The sequence below is a fragment of the Carassius carassius genome, chromosome 31 (assembly GCF_963082965.1).
Source record: "Carassius carassius chromosome 31, fCarCar2.1, whole genome shotgun sequence".
Taxonomy (NCBI): Eukaryota; Metazoa; Chordata; class Actinopteri; order Cypriniformes; family Cyprinidae; genus Carassius; species Carassius carassius.
The window spans coordinates 6,035,227-6,060,794 of NC_081785.1; the positions used below are offsets into that span (position 1 = coordinate 6,035,227).

Genomic DNA, 25,568 nt, shown 5'->3' on the forward strand with positions numbered 1-25,568 from the left:
AATAGTTCTTTTTCATTACAATGCACAATAAAAATTCCAGAAGCGACATGCTAGCTGTAATTTTGAAGTGCAGACACGCTGGAACAAAGGTCTAAGTGAATATTGAAATAATACACCGAATCAAAATTGTATTCATTAAAGAAAAAAAAAAAGATTGGGGCCACAGGGATTTTCTGTATCAACGTGGAATTAACTTTTCCAATGTTGCTAAGCAACATGAAAATTTCAATATGAGTAGAAAACAGCACCAATTGTTCTGTATTTTGAACACTTTCGATAAATCACTGATGCCGGGGGAGCAAAGTCCTCCTCAAACACATTACTGCATCACTGTAGCCAGGAACGAAAAAATCAATCTGCTCTTGGAGCTCGTCTGGAATTCATTTCAGAGGATATGGCCATAATCAAACTTTTAAAAAAGACCAATTTGAGATATTTTCACCATTTCATTTAGTCCTCTTTTTATCAGAACTCTATTCATTATATGACAAATCCGGTTCAAAATGGATGTGAAAAATCTTTTTTTTTGTATTTTCTTCTTTATAAATGGTACCTATTACCTGCTTCTGAGGTTTTTGAATCAAGGAGTGAACATGACTGGGTCAAAACCATTGACAATAGTTGTTTTGCTGAATAAAAACTTCATTTGATTGCTGTTTTCAACATACATTAGTGGATTTCAAGATTAACATAAGTTCTTTCCACAAGTAATAGGAGGACACTACTACTGAAAAATTTATTTAGTTCAAGGTTTTACAGTTGTAAAATGCATTTGGCCTTTTTACAAAATGTTTACAATTAAGGCATAACTAAACACCTCAACAGTTTCTATGATTACAAAACATGACTAAAATACAGCATTATGGGTGCACACCACACTACCATGGTGTACATTTACCATTTCTGTCAAAGGTTAAAGTGAGTTATTTAGGTGTCTTAATCCTCATTAAGTGTGAACCTGAACAGACCCAAAGCGGAGTTAGGCGTCTTATGCAGATGATCCCAGCACCTCGAACTGTTTAAGAAGGAACCCATACATTTCCATGAGTGTCTGTGGCTTGAGCATAAGGAATGTTCCAGATCCACAGTTGATCTGCAAGAAGAAAACACAACTGAAATGCAACTGCATATATTAATGGAAACCCAAGAGATTTACAGTCTGAGTCTGACCTGCTCCAGGCAGAGTTCATGATGCTTTGAGATGATGCAGAATTACGTATTTGCCTTGGGCCAACAAAGATTCCTGGTATGGACAGAGTAGAAGGTTCTGACCTTTCCCTGAAGGCTGCCTTGAGATAGATGCTCACCTGTGGCGTAATTGTACTGTATTGTGTGGACTGTATCAGTATAACGGATCATGCACAAACTGCGGTTTACTTAATAATGTATTATAGGGTATAGACTTCTGGAAAAGACTGTAGAATGGCAGTATCCATGGTAACTAGCTGACACAACTGGATTCGATCACAAAATAACCCAGCAGTTAAAATACTTCTAAAAAGCACATGAAACAAAACAATTTAGTGAATGAGTCAAACGGTTCACTGTTAAGGCAGCTTAGATATAATACCTGTAATATGAGAACATTACACTTTATAACTTATGCACTGGAAAGTAAAGTGAGTCACTTGTTTCAAAGGAGTTCTCAGAGTGAAACAGACGTATATAGTCAACCTTCAAAAAGCTTGTCTTATATTTATACATATTGCTTTAAAAAGTAATATATAACAGTGTTATTTTAGTATCATTAAGATACTATATTTGTTGTTAATCAAAAAAAAAAATTTCTAAATCAAGTCAAAACGAACAAACGGTGCAGGATGAATTATGCATTAAAATTTAATATTTAAAGTTAGGGGCTTTTTCAGATTCCTAAGCCCGAATGTGAGTAATAGTAATAACGATGATTGCCTTAGCAAGAACTACTAAATTATTTAATTAGTGCAACAATTTCAAGACCGTTCAATAATGACATTCATCTAACAGCAGGAACACACAGCAGTAGGGCTACACAAACAGTCACATCCAGGCTTAATTGTTGCCTGGAACAGCACCAATATACGTGAAGATGAAAGGAAGCAAAATTAATCATCTATGGTTTGTCTTTTTGGGGGAATGGGTGCATAAAAATGGCATGCAATTTACCAAAATGAATTCTTGCACATTAAAAAAGCATTCATAAAGAACAACCTCATATTTTTGGAAGGAAGAATCTCCTAAAAATGAACATTACTCAGTATAAACTTACTTAACAGCTGTGGTCACCATTCACTTGCATTGTATGGAAAACTGCAACTTGGACATTCTGCTATAAATGGATCCAAAATTAATTAAAAAACATGAGGGTAAACAGATGACAGAATTCAGAACTCTTCTTTTAATGGTTCTTAAGCAGCACTCAAAGGTCTCTTCACTGAATTAAAGTAGCAGCCTCAAGTAGCTACTGAGTAGCGGTCCATTAATTCACAATGGCTGGTCCTCAATCTTTGAGCTAAGTCTGAGCCTGTTTTAAGAGTAGAGAGTGATGAGAATTCTGAGCTGAAATGAATCTATCCATTTCTCATCACTGAGCAGAAGTATCAGCAGTCAGGTCAGAAATAGAAATGTGTTAAGATTGTCTTAATATAGAGGTGAAGGTACTCTTTGTGATATACATTTGAGTCTGTCACTGGGTTCGGTCTGTATTAACATCACAGGTGTTGACGGCAGGGGCACAGGTGAAATGAACCTGAGAGTGCGCATGACACAAATGCTCTTATTAAAGAAACCATAACATATCCCCTTCCCCTTAAAATAAGTCATCTTTGAAAAATAATACAGAAAATAAGAAACAACTTCTAACACAACTAATACATTTACTCATCATTTAAAATGACAAAAGGTTATATAAAGTTATGGGTAAAAAAAAAAAAGTTTTTCTTTTGTTGTTGTTTTTTTATGACAATAAGCATGTTTTCCTTCTGAACCCTCAATAATTTAATGTATAAAAACATTAACCTCATTTTTTTTTTTTACCTCAACAATGATTTATAATAAGTTTTTTATTTAAATCAGAAAAAAGACAATAAAACTATACTATGATAATATTAATATTCAAATATTTATTTTTGGAATTGAAATAGTAAGAACAAGATTTTTTTTGCCATTACAATAATGAGTATTAGGATGGAAATGTTCTTATTTATTTTCTTCGATTTTGGGGTGAAGTATGACCTGGGCATGATCTTAACAAGTTTTTTTTTTTTTCCCTATATGAGAATTCCAAACTGTTCAATTCTAATTTTTAAAACGAATTAGTTTGGTCCTTCAAAAATGATTAAATACAAATGACTATTAATCAAACCCCATGCTGGTGCTCTGGCAAGCAGAAATATCACTCAAGACAAGATTACTTCCAAGCAAAGAGCTATGCAAAAATGAAACCTCAACATTTTCATGTATTTCCCTTTGTGTGAAGAAGGTCATATATAGAAGAGCTGTTGCCATGGTGCATGCAGAGAAGTTTGCAATTGCACATTTGCTTTGTAAAGTCCAGTGTTATCGGTCTTAAATGGCCTTCTGGGTATTATTTGGTATAGTGTAAAGGTAAAGATTTGGGTGGCTTGAAGAGGCTGAAACGCTTGTGTGACTCCATTGCAGTTAATTGTTACACACACACGGTTATGTAAATGACTGACATTGGAACAGATCCAGTGGGAAACTGAATATCACATGAATGAGTATCAACAAGGACAGTTACACGACAAATTTGATTTGATTGGATAAGTAATCGTCTGTAGGAAATGAAGTGCCTTTATTAAGCATTTGCACACAGATAGCAGAGGCGAGACTCCGAAAGGCCTTGGTGGTAATAACTTTCATCTGAGCTTTCAATGAGTGCTGTCTGTCCTGGTGACTGGAGATTAGATGACTGGAAAATCATAGACACTGTTCTGTCCTCTACTTGCACTCATTTTAGAATATTAAAATATGCTCAATTTATTGTCTATTACAATAATAATAATAATAATAATTAAATAAAATAAAAATAATACAATAATTCAGTCAAACATGAATGAAATTCAAGCCAAGCTGGGAGATACTCTTCAAACAGTATGTCATCAACTTGGAATTGCATTTTAACCCAATTTGTGTATAAACATTTGGCATTCTGATTAAATATTAGGTTAAAATGTATTATATAAATTAAACTAATTATATAAATTAAATATAAATACATTTTAGTTCAAAAGTTTGGGGTCAGTAAGATTTTTTTTTAATTTATTTGAAATAAGTCTTATGTGATAACCAAAGCTGCATTTATTTAATATATAAAAAAATAGTAATATTGTCAAAAATTTAAATAATTCACTGTTTTCACCGTAATAATTCTCCTGTGATAGAAAAACTGAATTTTCAGCATTTCTATCAGAAATAATTCTAATATTCTGATTTGGCGCTCAAGAAGCATTTATTATTATCAATGTTGAAAATAGGTACAGCTTAATATTTTTGTGGAAACAGATTATTGCCATATAATTATTTGATGAATTGAAAGTTAATAGAGAGAAATGCATTTATTCAAAATAGAAATCTTTTGTAGCATTAATAATGTCTTTACTGTCACTTCTGACCAATTTAATGTATCCTTGCAAAATAAAAGTATTAATTTCTTAAAAAAATAAAATAAAATAAAATAAAAAGTACTGACCCTGAGCTTTTGGTACATTGCAGAAACAAGTATGACATTCCAAACACAAATAAAAAGATTCACTGAAAATGTAACTTTAGAGTGGCTAAACATAATTTACTGCTAAAAACACATTGAAACCACATTGATGCATCACAATCAGTGCAGAACCCCCAGCTCACTAAACTGAGAATCCCGCCCATTTTTCTCTTGATCTGCAGGCCACACCCACTCATCCCACTTCAGGCTGAAGCCTCTGTTATCAAAAGACCTACGCTGCTATGGAAACCACAGAGGGCTTCTGCCTCAGTTCATAAACTGATGACACCCTTGGTTTCAATAGTACCATCGATTGCCACCTCCATTTTCTCACCATGATTAAAGGTCGTCTAACTGACATGTCAGGGGCAGGGCCCATAGCACTGTTTTCATTTACATTTACTAAGAATGTGGTGCCGATTGCAAATGGATTTTCTCTGCATTTATAGAGCTAAGCAATCAAACGGTCTTTGCCAAGAGACTGGCATAAATACTAGTGATTCCTGACATTATCAGTAGCATGTCATCTAGGGGATATACCCAGCCAAATAAGCAATCTCAAAAACTGAAAAATCGAAGAAAAGGATCATCACACGTTCAGACAGTTTAGTATGTGCTATTTTCAACATCAGGTGCTATGACAACATCAAGTGCTTTATTTTTCTCTGCAAAACTGCTGTACCTAATACCATATTCATAACCTATAGTTTTAAGTTTGCCCCGCAAGTCATGGTTAAATATCATGGCACTTCCAACAAAAGAATGACATTTCTTGCACACGTTCCTATGAGCCTGGGTTAAAAATTAAAAAGTTAAAAAGATAAGTATGAAATGAAATACTGACATGCTTTCCCTAGAACTGTATAGGTCTCATAAAACAATAACTGCATAAATATAAATCCTAAAAAAAATATATATCTTTTTCTTTTGACAGAACGTGTTGAATGCAAAAATGGTGAAATATCCCTGTAAGCTTCCTGCCTCTGAATCTACGTATTTGCACAGAAGTCTGAACCACAAAACACTGTAATTACCCAGCAGATGATAATGGGTTAATTTAATGTCATCAGCATGTCCTGCAGGCTATAGTTTGGGTTCATCTGCAATTATGCAGTCAGTCAAAACAATGCACAGTTTTACTAAACTGCCATATACTTGAATGCCATATACTTATTTACATAAAATGAAAGGCTTCTCGTTTACACAAACTGACCTACGGGAAGCTAAAAAGTAAAATTATTTTTCTTCTTGCATTCATACATGTATACACATGCACACACACACACACACACACACACACATATACATTCATATAACTGTTCATAAAAAAACTGTTGTGTTTAAAAATAAAACAAATTAACTCTAGCTAGAGATGAATATAAGTGAATATTTTCTTTTTTGATTTTTGATAAATGCTATGAGAACATAAGAGAATTTGGGTGGCAGTAAATGTAATGTTTCCTCATTATTAATCCTACTTGATGGCTCAAAACACACACTGTGCAGCAAATTAAATTGCCATTAATTGTGTCATGCACACCTCTTGTGCATCACTGCTGTTAGCAATTAAAATATGAACTTTGCCATCACGAGAAGCTGTCTTTGAACACCTTGCTCATCACATCCAGGGATTTATACTCGAGAAACACACTTACATAATGAATAACTGTTGGAGTGAAAGAGCAAATCAAGACACTTGTATAATTTTTTATTTATTTATTCAGCCTGGATACTGGTCTGCCCTGCAAGCTTTCATTTGCTGTTTCATCTTATGCATTTAATATCTACAGAGTGTTTCCTGAGCAATCATTTGAACTCTGAATTTCAAAGTAAAGGTTAACCTTTCTTCAAGCGATGATTCAGTGTACTTTTTAAGCATTAAGCAAACCTTTAAACGTTGATGCAAATGCCTCATTGAAGTGTAAATCTGTCATTTTTAATTTGTGTGGCTGTTCAGAGTTCAGAAGAACATCTATGACATTTTAATGAAGGTTGGAACTACAAAGTTACTTTTGGGGAATGGTGCAATGTTCAGTCTCACCTTTGCTTGAGTAACGCAGAGGTGGGAGGTTAAAAGGCACTGGGAAACCTTTAGAGGAGCTGGAGGCTGGAAACACATTCTTCTCCACAGGAAATGTGCTCATATTCTACACACAAAGAGGAATCACATGTATTCATGCTCAGTAGGGATTTACAAATCGGTTAATGTTCAAAATCAACAAGTCTGATATTCAACACAAATAGGCCAATTTAAGTTCTATAAATAGGCAAAATATAAATTAAATGATTATTATCACACAAAACTGTCAGTCCACCCACAAAAATGGATATAATTAAAAGATTCCCACAACACTGCAGGAGAGGATGCATTTCAGAATTCATTTTTCACTGCAGAAAAATATTTTTTATAATAAAATAATAATAATAACAAATATTTTTAATAAATAGTCACTAATTGACGAGTTGGTTGTCAGATGAATAGTTGACTAGTCAAACATCCCGCCCCCAAACCCTAATGCCTAAAGATTTAGTTAAGAATTAACTAATATCCAAAAAATAAATACATGTTTTCACCCAAATAAATAATTATATGCATAATAATAAGTACAATTCTGAAATATATGGCAAAAACACAACAGCATTTACATAAAAAGAACCAGTGCATTATTCACACTGTCCAAAAAAACAAAAACAAAAACAACCTCAGATGATGGAGACAACACATGACAAAAGTGCTCATCCAGCTCTAATAAGAATGTGTCTCATCCTGTTTTCTGCAGAAAAAGCCAGAGGGGAGCAGGGCTGTTCTGAGGGAAGCTTAACTCTCATTTGTGTGGTGGGCATGATGATGGAGGGGGCAGGATAGGTGTAAAGGGCACTGGGGGAATATATCACCCAGACTCAGAAAGCTGAAGCTTTCTCAAAACCCAGAGAGATGCAGCAGGTGCAGGCAGCTCACAAACACTGTCCTGCTATTTGTAAAAAAAAAAAAAAAAAAGAAAAAAAAAAAAAAAAAATACGTCCTAGAAACACAATTTAAAAAGTGTGAAAAAGGTTCATTCTGAATTTGGAAGGCATCTGGGGAAGTTTAGCAAGCTTTTTACATACATTTAATATATTTAATATTTATATATATATAAAATCACTGAAAAGGTCTTATTTTTTTGTAATTTAATAAAAAAAAGCAAACCTTCTTATGTTCTAGATTAATTGCAAACAAAATGAAATAGTTCAAGAAATATTTTTTTGTTTTGTTTTAATTCTAATGGTAACGACTAACAGCTTAGGAAAATAAAACATTCTGTATCTCATTGTGTGTGTGTGTATTTAAAAACAAAATAATAATAATAATAATAAAAAAAAAAAACTCCCTAATAACTTTCCAACTTCTATTTGCCGTCATAAATAATAAAGATAAATTGTGCTTGTGTAACTAATAATAGCGTCTTAGTGGTTGAGCAGAGGCATCATTGAGGTTAGTGTGGTCTGGAGTAACATGAGGGTGAATTAATAATTGAGTGATTTATCTGAATTTCTGCCCAATCAGCAGCAGTCAGACACAATGACAGAGTTTAAGCATATTAAATTGTTTAGCACTAGTTTTCTCATTACTTATATCCCTGGTTCTGATGTTTTTCACTAGCATCTTCATGTCTATTGAATCCAGCTGTTCTGTTTGGCCACAGCTGCTTTTGACTGCAGTAAAAAACAAGTAGACAATTTGGTGGTTCAAGAGGATGCCAAAAAGTAAACATCCAATTGGGTCAGAGATTAAGTGGTTAACCAAGAATATTTCAACTCATCCAACAGTTTGGAAAAGCAAACAAAAATTAATTCACTAAACCGAACGCTATGAATCCATACACATTGTGAAAAACATCATTTATTGCTTACTTGAAGCCTTATTATATGGTTACCTTCACAACATGGTTAATTTTTTGTTTCAATTTGTGGTGCAATTTAGGGTTCGTTTACAAGACAACGTTTTCAGCAAAAAAAACAGGTAACTTTTAATGCATTTTGCTTGTTTGTTTGCACATCAACAGTGTTTCGAGGACTGAAAACGCATATATTTGAAAACAGGTTTCAAAGTGCAAGTTTTTGAAAATGCCACCATTATGGTTTCTGTGTCAACACCCAAAACAGGAATCTTTGAAACCTATGACGTCATGCGCATGGGTATTCAGACATGTGCAGTATGTGACGATTTTAAAGGCAAGCGCGAACAAACATCCACAACAATGGAGGAGTATATGGTACTGTTGTTGCTGCTTAAGAGTTTTCTAACACTTCTTCAGCAAAGTGTGGATTTACTTCACCAATATTACAACCAACACCGGAGTCCCATCATATACAACATATAATCATAACTTCCCTACAGGTACTGTTTATTAACAAGGTGACAGCGTCAACTTATATCCTGGCATATGTAATACAGCATTTTTGGCCTTTTTTTGCAGATATGTGTAAACGCAAATCGTTTTGATAACGCTGTCTTGTATAGGTGAACATTTTTAAAAACGAAAGCGAAAAAACTTTTCTGTTTTTGACTACATCGTTGTTATGAAAACATAGCATAAGTGCATCTCAATGTCAGTGCATGTTATACTGAACATTAATTTCCTTCCAAATTTCTGTAATGGCCTTGACTGCTTGGATGAGCTAGTAATGAGCAACATATGTAAATACTGAATCAGAAAAATTGACAAAATTATGAAATCCTGAATTAAGCAAAAGCATGACTCATGAACTGCTTTATCACCTCAGGAACATACTTTGTTAAGTCCACTAGCTTTGTTGGTGTTAAGAGAGGACATGGGCGAGCTTGGCACACTGATAACCACTGGTTATGATTAGTGTATGACAACACAGCATGACTGAGACAATGTGATGCTGTACTGAAAACAACGAACACGTTGTAAATGTTTTTCGTTAAGAACAAAAACAAAATGTAATTCTCTGGTGATCTTCAAAAGTCTGATCTCAGACTTACTTAAACAAGAGAACTTTAATTAAAGCCCCACACTGTGGCAAACAAAAAAACGTCACTCATTATGAAAATTATGGAGCATGACCTCTAACAGATGCAAAAATAACGCAAATATAATGTCTTAAAAACATGCTAAGTTAAAAATATTAGACAACCTAAAAATGGCTAATCACTATAATGTAACAAACCTTGTGATTTACTCAAAAATGACCTCTAGCAAGAGCTAACCATGACACAAACAAGACTGTATTCAACTAAAACAAAGAGGCTTCAGGCCAAAAAAAAAAAGAAAAAAAGCACAACATATCCCTTTTAAATAAGACAGCACAACCTTTCACTATCCTCTTTCAAACACATGCTTTTCCCCCCTTTTTTCCCACGGCAAGAGAACTGAACCATGCTGTTGCTTAGCAACTTGTGAAGTAATTCTAAGACCTATCCTGACAACACAAATTACCCTGCGAGTATTGAGCAAACACAAAAGTGCTCTCTCTACATATGAAGAAATAAGAGATCTACCCAAAGACATTATGTATAGTATTTACACACATAAGAGTAGTTTAGAAGTAAGCTCAGAGAATCTTCTTCTTTCTCATGAAGTTCCTTCTCTTGAGAGTTTTACTGGAGATCTTCATTTCTCTTTATACTAGAACCCTGCTGGAAAAAGGCTAAAGTGCGAAATATTTTGAAACATGACTAGAAAATCTAAGTAACACTAATTTTGGTTAGCGTTAACATGGTTTACACAGTAAACTCCATGATTGTCCATGACCTTTCCAAGCTTGGAAATCACACTTTTGAAATTCTTGTGTTTGCTCAGTTCCAGGAATTTGGGAGTCCATCATATGCCGCTTACCAAGGTGGTTTTACCAGTCTTAACCAGACTGATTAAGATGCTCTGATGGTCCAACTTTTGTAGCCCGACTGTGTAATAACCTAACATAGCTTCTACCAGATAATGCCCATCTTTGATTAACTAGAGACCTCCAGCCATGATCAGAAATGTCTCAAGGTTACGAATGTAACCCTGGTTCCTTGAAGGAACGAGACGCTGCGTCGAGCACTTTGGGGAACGTCCCTGACCAGACCGACTCTGAATATCGTGTGCAATCTGTCCAACGGAAGGGCGTGACGTCACGGGCGGGGTGATGTAGCGACCAGGAAGCTACAAAAGCTCGTGCCGCGCAGCTGGCCCTCAGCTTCGAGTAGGGAAGCAAGTGCGGGCAGGGGTGCCGGGAGTATGGCTCTGCGACGCAGCGTCTCGTTCCTTCAAGGAACCAGGGTTACATTCGTAACCTTGAGACGTTCCTTTTCAGGAACTCGAGCTGCGTCGAGCGCTTTGGGGAATGATGTGCCCACGCTGCCAGACTTCCAAATCCCTGCCTAGTGTGTATCCGAAGAGCACAGCTAAGGCGAGAGAACAGAAGAGCCCGGAGTGGCTCGCATATCAAGGTCATAAAATCGGACAAATGTAGAGGGCGTAGACCACCCCGCAGCGTTGCAGATGTCCAAGAGGGACACACCTGCTGAGAAGGCCTTAGAGGCCGCCATATCCCGAGTGGAGTGAGCATTGGCTCCCAAAGGAAGGGGAAGACCAGAGGACTCATAGGAGACGTTGATAGCCTCAACTATCCAACGACTTAGGGTCTGCTTGGAGGCAGGAGACCCCTTTTTAGGAGGACCGTGGCAAACAAGCAATTGGTCGGATTTTCTCCACAGGGCAGCTCTGTGGACGTATGCGTACGATAGGTTGTGGTGTATCAGAGGGAACCTTTGGAACATAACCCGCTCGAGGGTATAAGAATGCTTTTGCCATACCAGGGGCAAAGTCTAGGTAAGTAGGGGCCACCGAAAGGGCCTGAAGATCTCCAACTCTCTTTAGCGAGGTGATTGCAAGTAACAGGGCAGTTTTAAGCGTCAGATGTATATCTGAGATGTCTTGTATTGGCTCGAATGGAGCTTTACAAAGAGCCTCTAAAACCACAACCAAATCCCAGGGGGGAACACGGGATCTTACTGGAGGTCTCAGCCTCAGCGCACCGCGGAGGAAACGTGTAACTAGGGGGTGTCTACCCACTGACTGATCATTGAAAGGTACATGGCTATGGCCACCACGTACACCTTTAAGGAGGAGTGGGTTAACCCTGCAGAGAGCCTAGCTTGTAGAAACTCCAGAACTGTACCAACTTGGCAGTAAACAGAGTCAAGCTGGCGGTCTCTGCACCATGAGGTGAAGAGTTTCCACCTCAGGGCGTACAGTTTCCTCGTAGAGGGAGCTCTGGACTGGAGCAGGGTCTCAACAACCTCAGTTGAGAGACCCTCAGGGGCCACACCCACAGTTTCCACAGCTCCGGGCGAGGGTGAATTATCGTGCCCTGCGCCTGTGAAAGTAGGTCTGTCCTGATCGGTATCTCCCATGGAGAGCCTTCAAAGAGCGAGACTAAATCTATGAACCATACTCGGCCCGGCCAGAACGGGGCTACTAATAACAGACGGACCCCGTCCCGGCGTACTCTCGCCAGAACTCCCGGGAGCAGAGCGATAGGGGAAAATGCGTACAGACGAAGCCTCGGCCAGGTCTGTACCATAGCGTCCAGTCCCAGAGGAGCTGGATGAACTAGAGAGAAACAGAGGGGACATTGAGATGTCTCTTGAGTTGCAAAGAGGTCCAAAAACTCTCCATATCTACTTCACCACCTCGGGGTGAAGCCCCCCGGGCCTCGGCCCCTGTCTCAACAGTATGTCTGCTCCTACAGTCAATCTCCCGAGAATATACACTGCTCTGAACGAGAGGAGTTTGTCCTGGGACCACAGAAGGATCTGGTTTGCCAGCTTGTACAAGGGGCGTGAATACAGATCTCTCTGGTGACTGATATAAGAGTCGGTGCGCACCAACACATGGTGACCTCTCAGGTCTGGGAGGAAATATTTCAATGCTCGATGCACAGCTAGCATCTCTAGACAACTGGTATGTCATGTCAGATGGCAACCGCTCCACAGACCGCAGGCAGGGTGGCCACTCATGACCGCACCCCAACCGGTGAGGGACGCGTCTGTCGCTAGCGTTACACGGCGACCAAGAGCTCCCAGCATATATAATAATGTGCAATATGATAAGCTTTGCCCCCGAAAGCGAACGTAAGTTCTAAGATCGGACGCAACCCCCCATCCTTCTTTGGAACTATGAAATACCGGCTGTAAAACCCGGATTCCCTGTCTAGAGGAGGGACCACCCTGATGGCCTCCTTCCTTAATAGGGTATTCACTTCTTGTTCCATAACCAGAGCCTGCCGGGGGCCGACTACTGTCGGTGTAACCCCGTTGAACTTCGGCGGTGGATGACCGAACTGAATGCAGTAGCCTTTTTCTATTGTACGCAGGACCCAATGAGATACATTTGGCAGTAGTTTCCACGCTGCTAAATAATCTACTAAGGGAATCAGTCTCTCGAGACTGACCTCTGGTGTAAGAGGCCCCCAAAGGGGCAGCGAGCATCCCAGCTCCGCTACGCTCGCGGGCGGAAACAACTGGGAGCAGCACTCGCTGGAGGCCGATGCGCCCTGAAACTTTGGCAGGGTTGGCAGACCGACCTCCTGAGGGCACTGAGGTGAGGCGGGCACCGTATAATGAGGTGGACAGCACTCTACCACAGTAGGGGCAACCCTCTGGATCCCTATGCCACTGACGTCAGGATCTCTTTGTCGAGGACTTCCGGGCATTGATACCTGTTCTTAAATCAGGCTTAGATTTGAAGAAACCGACGAGCGTGCTTCCGAACCCAGGGTTTGGGCGCCGGATCTGGCAGATGGAAGGAGATAAGGACTGGCCCGTCTCCATTCCCTCTGACAGATCCACCTGCGAACCCCACGAGTGCAGCAGCCGTTCTGCCTCGGCAGAAGCGGGGCCAGCACCGCGGGGAACGCTGGTGAAGGCTTCCTCCTTGAAGAGAGCCCTCCGGGATCGAAGCGTCTGCATTGGCAATCGTTCACAATGTTCACGTGCTTCGATCCCAGGCAAGCCACGCATAAACTGTGTGTATCCCCACCCGTGATATAGCGAGGGCAGGGAGGAACACACAATCTATAACGTGGTTTGGAATCGCCCCTCACATTTTTGCCCCTCAGGGACGTTCCCCAAAGCGCTCGACGCAGCTCGAGTTCCTGAAAAGGAACTAGTTTTAATTGGATTTAGCAGATGGCCAGAAATGCACAGATACTAGAACAGGCTTCTGAAACAAAGAAATATTATGAATCTCAATTGTCATGTATTGACTTGAGTCACAATACTCACAAAGGCTGAAGGCAGGTAGAGGACTCCCAGTTCATAGGAACGAACCATAATCTGAGTGTTATTCTTCTCCAGGGCGCCCCAGGCAGATTTTGATAAACTGGCACTGTGGGAAGATACCAGCAGATTAAGTTTCACACATGTCTCAGAGTCAAACAATCATGGAAATGTCACCTAAACCAGAAGTGTTAGCTTTAAATATGTCAAAGCTAAATGATATTGTTGAGGAGATTTTCAGACTGTAATTACTGAATAATTCATGCGTTTTACAAGTTTAAGAATGACAAGCTATGCCTGAAGGCTTCATAAAAAGGTCCATGAATAACTCGTCACCAGACACAACTGATCTAGAGACTCCCTATGCATTGCATTTCAACCATGATTAAAACCACCGCTTTGAGAAATGCCGTAGGAACAGTGGCCATTCATGCTGCCTTGAGATGAAAATAGCTTGTCACTGCCACAGCCTTGGGAACATCATGTGTTAAAAGATTTGAATAAAGATTATCTTTGTCTGTTGGTAAAAGAGAGGTGTATCTTATCTTCTAGGTTTTAAAACCAGAATCTCTCCTCAGAGATTGGTTTTCTAGGGAAAAACAGGCAAAAAACAAGCTTTCAACTGCTGAACTTAACATGCTATTCCTGGAAGTAATTTGAAAGATAATCAAAGAGAAGAGTGTTCATTATTGTGTTTTATAACCCACCTGACGCTTGTCCACTCCACCACTAAGACAAGTCTTTACCACTTCAATTGACCAATTGCACTAAAGGGCTTTGACTTTAATTATCTGTAAAAGCACTGTTCGAGAAAACTTGTTAATGGTCCAGAGTCCATGGTGCTAACTAACAAACATATAACCTACCAGACTGATGAAACAGGAAAGTGGTTATGATTTTGCAGCTAAGAAATGGCTAATGAAAGGGGATGACATAATCTTAAATAAACAAACATATCAGGCTTATGTTGTGTAAATATACATCTACAGGGCCTAAGGGATCCATCGAGTGGAACACTATCAATGCAGCACAGAAGACACAAATCTGCCAGGGATCAGGGAAAACCAAGCCTTCTGCCAAGAGCATTATTTAGACAGCTATGTGTATAGTTCTCTGAAGAACGTAAGAGCAGAAAGGGTGCTGATCTCATCAAGCTCATCATTGAGATGGCATATTCATGGCAATAGAGACGTATTTTGGTGTTTGTTGCAACAAACTAACACAATCACATCTGAACTAATATATGAGAAAAGTTTCATAATCTCATTTTGCTAAAGCAGCTTGAATGTGAAATAACAAAAAGGCAAAAAATCTTAATAAAATAGGTGTTTAACATGTGTGCAAAATCAGCAAGTGATAAACAAAGTTAAAATATAAATGTAAATAAAAAAACAAATTTAAATTAGCAAGCAAGTTACTTTATCATTCTAACCTTGTGACAAGGAACCAGGCTAGTTGTGTGAAGTCATATAGGTTTTAATGTGGGGCATCGCATTGCTCCTACCAGTGACATCAGCATGCCAGCCACTGTTTAGAGGAGAAAGATTGAAAAAGTAAGGGAAGGAGAGAAAGAAAATGGAGAAACACCAGCTGATATACCATTCCTAGGTGCAAAAACACCCAAAGAAGCATTTCATGCCATTTGCAGGTGCAGAGAGATGATGTTTTAGGACGTACTGTGCAGACGAAGAGGAGAGCTTTCTGTCTGATTGCTGTCAGCATTTAGGCATGAATACTGAAATCTACATGGACTCATTTAAATATACTGAGCAGAAGTGTAGAGTGCGCACTACAGAGGGGGACTGAGATTGAATCTACATCGCAATAGGCCCATCTCTGATCACTTAGCAAAATTGAGGCGAACAGTAAAATAGCTTATTTATAGTGATAATGTGTTAAAATGATGGGAGAGATTGGATAAGAACCCAATTGAAATTTCTAAGGAGCAATTTAAGTGTCAGATAACTCTTGGGAAAGACATCTGTTTAGATCACGAGGTCTAAACCTCGTGGAGCATTGCTGAGGAGCCTTTTCAGCAGAATATTTATGGTAACATTTAAAAAAGCTCATTATAGGCTGAATATTGATGAGTATAATTGTCAAAATATGTTCTTTTTTTCACAGAGATAAGAAAACTTACTGGAAATACGAATGAAGCCAAAGCTGTTTTTGTGCTGTCTGTATAATGTAGGGTAAAGATCCCCCAGCTGCAGGGATAAGAACAGTCGGTTGTCATATAATGATTGTGGAGGTGTGAGGAAAATATTGTTATTATTTTTTTTCAGAATAAAAGAATGGATAATACCTGGATAGCCCTCCAAACTGGTTCTCACATTTTCCACAGATGGATAATCCTATAAATGACAGAATGACAGGACTCATTACAGTTTTTAGTTTGTCAATTTGAGTAAATGTGTGATGTCCTTAAGTACATTGATCAAATTGATTAATCTTTGTATTAATTTATCTACACTGCCATCCAAAAGTATACAGTAGGTATACTTTTTTTTTTTTTTTTTTTTTTAAGAAATGAATACTGCATCTAGGGGTCCAAGGATGTATTCAATTGAAAAAAGGACACACGAAGTTCAAAAAAGGACTGCCTGTCAAAAATCTTGTGATCCCTCAGGAACTGGACAGAACTAAACTGTGTGAATCACAAAATACAGACGTGAAAATCAAAAAGTAGCTTTGTGCGTATGTTCTTTATATGTCTACATTTAGAATTTCTGAATAATTTTACCCCTACCTACCAGTTATCGAACTGAATCACCTCAAAAGTTCAACAGAGTTTCTGAAGCCTGCTAATTGTAAGAGTTTCGGTCTTTAGAGATGACACATGATGATACTGTCTACCACTCTCTGTGTGGGGCCTTGCCTTTTTAACTGACATTTAACAATAGCTGCATCAGACAGAAATCAATCTTCTATCCTTCCATCTGAGCAGATATTGTTATGCAAATAACAGGATGGATGAGAATTCTTCTTGTAACTATTGTCTCTTAACAGCTCGTGCCGAGTGAGACGTGAAATGGTTTCCTTTTTTGTACAATTGGAATTCAAGTATAGCAAATACTTGAACGTGCTATGAATACTAATAGCTAATTAAACACGCTGGACATCAACAAATTTCAAATTTCATAGCTTTATATACCTGAATGCGAATGAGGAACATGGAGAAACTGGCAGAAGCACATGCGCCCCGGCGTCCCTCCTTGATAACCTAACATAATATAAGCTAACTGAAATTGATACAATTGAGGGGTCATTTATAGTGATCGATAAGCAAGCTGGTAGGAGAATATGCAACTGTGTTTATTGTAATATCCATCTGGCCACGCTGTTCGCAAACCAGAGAAGGTACGGCAGTGATACGAACAGATCCTTTCACTGTTTCAGCATGCTCTGTCTAAATGGCCTGTTCAAAACACACACCAGGAGCATCTGTGTTTCTGGACTGGCTAATGATTTCCCTGGCTTCTCCAGTGTGGTCAGAATGCGCTGGAACTCAGCTGCCAACCATTTAGTCTTAACAAGTCCCATGGAGTCAATACTGGAGAACTGGCCGAGCACGTGCCATTGCTCTTCATTCTGCACAGACTTCGTGTGCTCGCTGAGCAACTGAGAGAAACAAAAACAATGAGTGCATGTCACACTACTTCAGTATTTAAATGCGTCTAATTTGGATAGATTTTATCAAGTGACAGATGAATTAGCAACAAAATCGAACGCATGGCCTTTGAAGTCAACAACAGAAGATACTTAAAGCGTCTTGCCTCTCTTTTAAAAGATGATAAGCCTATTTATTCTAACTTTCCTAAGTATGCACAATTTACGTAACATGTTATTATGTTCACCAGTATTGTTTTGCTCTTCTGTCAGCAATCTATTCAAAACAGCCCTTAACCTATTTTTGGTTCACAACCCACCAGTTAAAATCCACTGATATGGCATGAACCTTATGTAGGTCACAATCATTCAGTCAGTCATTCATATCAAAGTGTTGTTTTAAAAAAAATAATCAGTGAGTTCAGTGTGACTTCACTTCAGTACAGAAACTGATTTCTTCTTGCTCAATTTCTGAATCTTGCCAATCCAGCACCTCGCTCTGCCTGTGTTATCTGAATTCCCTCAGTAAATAAAGGCATAAAGAGTACGTCTCAAGGCATCCTGCAGATGTAGGTACAATGCTTTTTCATGGACTTCAATCATTCTTAAGTCTGGGGTGGAGAGGAACTATTGCCTTTGAAGAAAAAAGAACTTGAATCACACAAAAAGACTGAGTAATCACACAAAAACATTACTTTTCTCAATCGTAGATGGCCCCACTTCTCCATGGCAGGTCCTTGATATCTTCCTGGAGTTGAACCAATGAGATATACCCTATACAAGAAAACATAGATAAGAAGTTACGTGATTAAAAAACAAAACTATATATATACACAGACCAAAAGTGTGGACACGCCTTCTCATTCAAAGAGTTTTCTTTATTTTCATGACTATGAAAATTGTAGATTCACACTGAAGGCATCAAAACTATGAATTAACACATGTGGAAAAATATATATGGAATTATATACATAACAAAAAAAGTGTGAAAAAAATGAAAATATGTCTAACCTATATTCTAGGTTCTTCAAAGTAGCCACCTTTTGCTTTGATTACTGCTTTGCACACTCTTGGCATTCTCTTGATGAGCTTCAAGAGGTAGTCACCTGAAATGGTCTTCCAACAGTCTTGAAGGAGTTCCCCGAGAGATGCTTAGCACTTGTTGGCCCTTTTGCCTTCTGTCTGCGGTCCAGCTCACCCCTAAACCATCTTGATTGGGTTCAGGTCCGGTGACTGTGGAGGCCAGGTCATCTGGCGCAGCACCCCATCACTCTCCTTCTTGGTCAAATAGCCCTTGATGCCTTCAGTGTGACTCTACAATTTTCATAGTCATGAAAATAAAGAAAACTCTTTGAATGAGAAGGTGTGTCCAAACTTTTGGTCTGTACCGTATGTTTTTGAATTATTGTTCATTTAGATAATATTTGATCACCATATGAATGATGGAGGTGGGATTTGTTTCTGCAATTTTCAAAACTTATCAAATTAACCATATCATATTAGTAAAACCAACCTTTGGCATATGCAGAGTTTTTTTTTCTTCTTTTAAATCAAAATGCAAATAAACTAGATATTAATGAGCAGAACTGTATAGCCTGCTTTGCTTTTCTGAGTCATGTAAGTTAAAAATCTATTCCATTTGGATGGTCAGATATTTTGATCACAAATCTACACACATTACTATATGTTTTGTGTTTTTATTTGTATACTACCATCCAAAGGTTTGGGGGCAGTAGGATTTTTTAACAAAATCAAAACTTTTATGCAGGATTCAAGGATTATTTCTGGAAAAATAAAAAAGTATCCTGGTTCTCACAAAAATGAAACACAACTGTTTTCAACATTGATGACAATAAGAAATGTTTCTTGAGGAGTAAAATCGGTATATTAAAATGACTTCTGAAAGCTCATTGTAATGACTCATTCTAAAATCAATCTAAAAATCATCAGTAATAACTGCTGAAAATTCAGATTTGCCATCACAGTAATAAATTATATTTTAAATATTCAAATTGAAAATTGTTGTTTTTAATTTGTTATAATGTTTCATAATATTACTGTATTTACTGCTATATTTTGTTTAAATAAATGCAGCCTTAGCGAGCATCCTTCAAAAAAAATAAATACAAATACAAATAAATAAATAAAAAACCCGTAATCCCAGACTTTTGAAGGTAGCACACATGCCATTCTTTTACACTGGTATCATTAATTTCAGATAAACCTAGAATTTCTGGCAAGATAAGCAGCATTTTGGATGCCTTTTACAATTAATCAAAAGTCTGACTATGCTATTCTGATATAATGTCAACTTTCTAATTTAAATAATGGCCCTTTCACTTAAGATTCTCACCTGGTTTCTGACAGATCGTGCTGTTTAATGCGTTCAATCCACTCAGCGAGCTCTGGAGCCTGATATGCTTCCAGGTATTCCAGCAGTTCTCTTTTGAAGTTGGTTGGAGACTCTCCAGCTGTTCCCGGACTTCCCTCTAGTAACCTGGGGTACAGAGGACTCATCCACATCCTGTCATAGAGATGCAATAGCATATTTACTAATGTGAATCATCAAAATATTACAAAGTTCATGCACAAGACTGTCAGATCCTGAAGTGGCGACGGGTATGTCATATTCGGCTTGCTTGTGTTATAGAGCGATCAAATTCATAAGAGTCATTTGTTTTGGGAATCAGACTACACTGGTTTGTTTTTGCACACATCCCGCAATGACAACTCAATAGAAAGATGTTACTTTATATAATTCTGTATCTTGTTATTGTATCACAATACATACAGACTGAAAACTCACACTTAAATGTTTAAAATATGATTTATTTTGCCATGGCTTTAAAGATTCAGTAATGAAGGAGCCTCACTGCTGAGGACAATAGCAATGGAATAAAGTTATAATATGTCCCTCAATAAAATTCAGTTACAAAAGATAAAGAAAACATGGGTTGTCAAAATTCCACATACATTTTCATTCACCTCAATTAAAATATTTTTATCATATTTACTATTGCAGAAGCATCAAGGGTTCTGCATTCCACAAGTGCACACATACATGCAGAAAAAGACTTCAACATGCTAGACATCTCTTAGAGAAGTCCAATAACTCATGATTGGAGGAGTGTGGGGACTCTTCTTGACAGACTGGTTATAGAATGTTCCCATAAGGCTCTAGGAGAACAAATCAATATGGATTCAGATTGGAGCCATTACAATAAAGGCAGCAGAAAAACCCTTCAGAGGAGATTTGAGAGGAAGAACCTTCGTCTGTGTGAATAATAATGAGAATATGGTGCTGCAATATAGAAGGGATACCTGGGATCAGACAGAACAAGATGGAGAGACATGTCTGACCTGTAATGATATTCATTGTGCTTCACTGAGGTCTGAAGCTGATAGAGACAGGTTAGCAAAGTGAATATATGTGAGTAACAGAGGATGTATTCTGCATAACATTGATGCAATACTCTGGCCTTTTAGGCAACTACATCTAGCATTCACCCAGCCAATTCAAACAGATGACCTATGCCTTACTATCGTGAGAGAGAAAAAATCGTTGCTGTTAGAAATCTTGCAATTTTCATGAAAATAGTAGCTCTCTTTTCTATACAGCCATTATCTCAACCTCACTTATTACTCGGAGACACACACAGGCACTAAAAGTAGCAAATTTATATTTTTGTTAATTAACTCCAGGACATCATGGGCTACAGTCAAAATTATTATTTTTTTTCCTCAATCCTATAGGACTCAGTGCAAATACATTTTCAGCTGTAGCTTATAATGTTTAATTGACCTGTGCATTGTTTGTACAATATCTCAAAAATGGGTACATACTAAATATCTGAAGACATATGCCCGATTACACCAATGTTTATTTCTTTCTTTATTTTTTGGGATAAGGGGGTGCTCTAACTGAGCAAAACTGTAGTTAATTACAAGAAATGTTTATTGAGCACCAAATCAGCATTAGATTGATTTCTGAAGGATCATGTGACACTGAAGACTGAAGTACTGTCTGCTGAAACATTAGCTTTGACAGGAATAAACTGCATTTTAAAATTAAAACAGTTACTTTAAATTGTAATAATATTGAGCAATGTTGCTATTTTTACTGTATTTTCACTCAAATAAAAGCAACCTTGGTGAGCATAAGAGACTTCTTTTAAATAAAAAAATGTATATATATATATACTGTATATATATATATATATATATATACTGTATATATATATATATATATATATATACTGTATATATATATATAAAAATGACCTCAAAGACAAAAACACGGAATAGAATTGAATCCATTGTGAATTGATTGGCAGAGAGTTTGCTTACAATGCTGTGTGAACTGACTCTGATCTCACAGCACAGGTTGAGTGAATGTACCAATATACTCCACTATGTCAGATTGTCTGAATATACTGTATGTAGGACAGAGGCTTTAAATATTAAATGCTCAATTTAGAGATTTCAACTTAGTGTGGGTGATAACCTAACTGCCAGCCAAACCCTGTGACTCTAGAGCTTCTGACTCCTTAATGGCATTCTGTTCCTGATAGACCACTAATGAAATCGAACCTAATAACCGAAAGCGATTGCTAATTCATTAGCCATCACTCTGACCTGTCTGCTAGCTTCTGCTGCTGTAAATATGACACCATGGAGAATATCTTTATTAATGAACAGCATTCTTAAAACGCTGCTTCATTTAAGCAATTATTCCATGTAGCTAATTTAAACAGACCATTTCAGGTCAGAGGAGTCTATAACAACATGATTGTTTTTTTTGGATTTGCAGAGCTCAACAATCCTATTTAGGATACAACAGCTTAATTTCAATTTACTCTAAGTGTCTGCTCAGTGTGTTGTCATAGCAACAGACAAATGTGTCATTAGGACTAGCAGGTGCACGACTTTCATTTCAGATATGTTCGGAAAATGAGCTACTCCAAACGAGAGCACAACATAAACAGCTCGTTTCAAATTATCGCAGCATCAGCATTAACATTTCCGTTCTGATTCTTCATTGTGCTGCATGATCTGTGTGAGTGTGTATTTAGCTCCTCCCATTCCACACTGGACCATCTTACCCCTGGGTCTTCTGGTACCAATCAGCTCGGATGAGGTTTGAGGTAAGAATGATGACTCTGAATCCCTCCTCGTACCAAAGCAGCATAATTTTCCTGCAGAAGGCAACTATGACATGAATACAACTGATCTTATATAATGCCATCCATTTGTTCTAATCTCTTTCTTTCATTTCTGTCCAACAAACAGTATGAAACACAACCAATGGCACATTTAGCAAAGACTCAATATTACTTCCCTGCATAATAACATTGATTTGCCCTGAAATCCATGTCTTTTTGTGTCAAGCGGTATAAAAGAGTACATTTCAACCCTGAGTCACATTTATTAAGCCTTCAGCTTTTATGTTGTATTAATTGTAACAAGATCAAGTCTATGCTGTTCTTTGTCTGGAAAAAAATTATTAATTTAATTAAAAACTCTCCATGCTTTTCAGAGTGATGTTTAGAACTCATTTAAAGGCAAATTAGCACATGAAGACTTGACAAAGGTGTTCGAGAAGGATTATACTACCAATCTTTTTGTTCTTTTGCTTCATTTTTGTTGAATTTATATGAAATAAGACAAGCAATTTAACTCACTCCTCTGGAGTGCTCAATTCTGTTATGTCTTTCTCTGTTGAATAAAACATGAAAGATTCTTGGCAGAGAAAACAGTGCTCTAGGAATACATTACATTAAAATTCAATACTGCGCCTGTTTAACATCTAATTTCAACTCATCACAAAAGATGCTCAGTTGATAATCTGCACGTCTGCCAAGACGTTAATACTCTCTCAACTAGCTTGAGGAGTGCTAGATTCCATATGCATTATTATGGTACTGAATGCTTATAAAACCTAAATCCTGATCAAGGTATTAATAAAATTATATAAGTGAGCTACAACACTACTACTATTGCATTGTTACTTAACCAAGCCGAGTGTTTCATTTCATAACTCTGAGCATTAATATATTGTGTAGCTCTAAAATTATTTTATCTATATTCTGTGATGGTACTGATGGGATATAGCTTTCAGTTCATCCCAAAAGGAGTGCAATGGCTCAGGTCTGGACTTTGTGCAGGCCAGTAAATCTCTATACATTAGACTCAGTTAGGCATTTAACTAGTGCATCCTATGACAGTGACACGTTAAAAGTCACTGAGCTTTTTGGTGTGACCCATTCTACTGAGAAAGCTTGTCATATGGCTGAATGCTTTGTTTTACACACCTGTTTTATGCCTACACACATATGTTTAACAATGTACTGTCCAGGATTTTTACTAGAAACTCTAAGCTTAAGTCTTATTTTCTACAGATAAATAAAATGTCCAACACTCACGTATGATGTGTGCCAAATGCAATATCCAGTTTGGCCTGTCAAAAACAAGACAGAGACTTTAATATTTACTTTTTAACGTAATGGTTAAAAAGCCTTAAAGTTTTAAACTCTTAAAAAAAATGTTTTTTAGAGAACCTCAAACTAACATAAAGTTTACAGTAATGCTTCCCTCTAGTGAAAAAAGTAGGTTATTGCAAAAATGACAGAACTTGGCAGAAACAAATATGTGGATATGGTTTGGCTTGCTCGATTAACCGAGCCTTGGACTCTCTTTTTTCTCCATGAACGAGTATGACCGGCTTGTCCTAAAGAACAACAACAAAAGCACTCAGTTTAAGCACAAAAACACTCAGTGGCATGTGTTCAGTTTGGTGAAATTATCTTTTATGTAGCTGTCTTACAGTGTGCAATTCTACATCAAATCCAAACAGTTTAAAGGTAAGATTTCATCCTACCTGAATTCAGGCAGATACTGCTCCACCATCCATGGAAGGTCAAAGCAGTAATTAAACTATAAAAGTTTATAGAAACTATAAAAAACATTAAAACATTTTATATGGCTGGTTGTAGACTTCTTAGTTGCAACTTCATTCATTAACACAACACCTGTACAGACTCTTTCAGGGTTCCAAAGATTGGAGAAAGTATCTCTGATTATAGAAGAAGAAACAGATTGTTAGAAAATGATTAGAAATGTATCAGGACTTTTTTAAAATTATTTTTAAGCATGCATTCATACCTTTGATATGCAGCGCTCCAGTGTTGAACTTTTTTGGTATCCCAGTGACTTTGTTTAAATAAAAACGATACATGTCGTTCAAAGACAATAAATTTGTCTCAAAGAAATCAGCTGGCTCTTCTTTATAACCAGTGCCGTGTGGACTCGGAAGACGTTTGTCTTCAGTCTTCTTCATCTTAGGACTTACTTTAGACTTCTTGGGCTCATTTTTCAGGGCAGATGTTGTTGTTTCATCATCACTGCTTGAGAGTTTCCAGCCTGCCTCCTCTGTTTCCCTCTTTCTTTTTACGGAAGGTGAAGGGTTGCTTTCATATTCTACAGGGTTGGTTTGATTCACATGTGTGGCTGTCCTGGCTTCAGATCCCATGAAGGAAGCTGGCGGTTGATTCACAGAATGGGTGTCCACATTGCGTTTTGGACTCAGCTTGGGCTCTTGTTGGGGTTTTCTTTCTAAATCAGGTTTAATACTTGGTTTGTTCAAATCTTTCTGAGGTGTTGGAGGAATAATGTTGTCCTCGTCTTCACTATCTGATATGGTCCACTTGCCATGTTGACTGTCCTGGGACATTTTTGTTCAACTGTGGATCACAGTATGATTTTACTTTTATAGTTGCAAACAGTAAACCATTTACTTTAAACTTTTATACTATATAATGTATACAACACAGTTTTTTTCTCAAAATGGATAACATGCGTTGAAAGAACAACTTTGTGTATTTGCACAGGTAGATGGAGCTATGTAAAGACATAAATGTCATATGAACAGGTGATAAATTGTAGAGCTTAACTACACTTTATTACATAAGAACATACTTA

At 37.6% G+C, this 25,568-nt stretch overlaps 1 pseudogene; it reads right to left on the reverse strand.

The window, feature by feature from the left end:
• Positions 1–1,019: 1,019 nt before the first annotated feature.
• On the reverse strand, positions 1,020–25,320 carry LOC132112024 (tyrosyl-DNA phosphodiesterase 1-like; annotated as a pseudogene).
• Between the last annotated feature and the right edge of the window lie 248 nt (positions 25,321–25,568).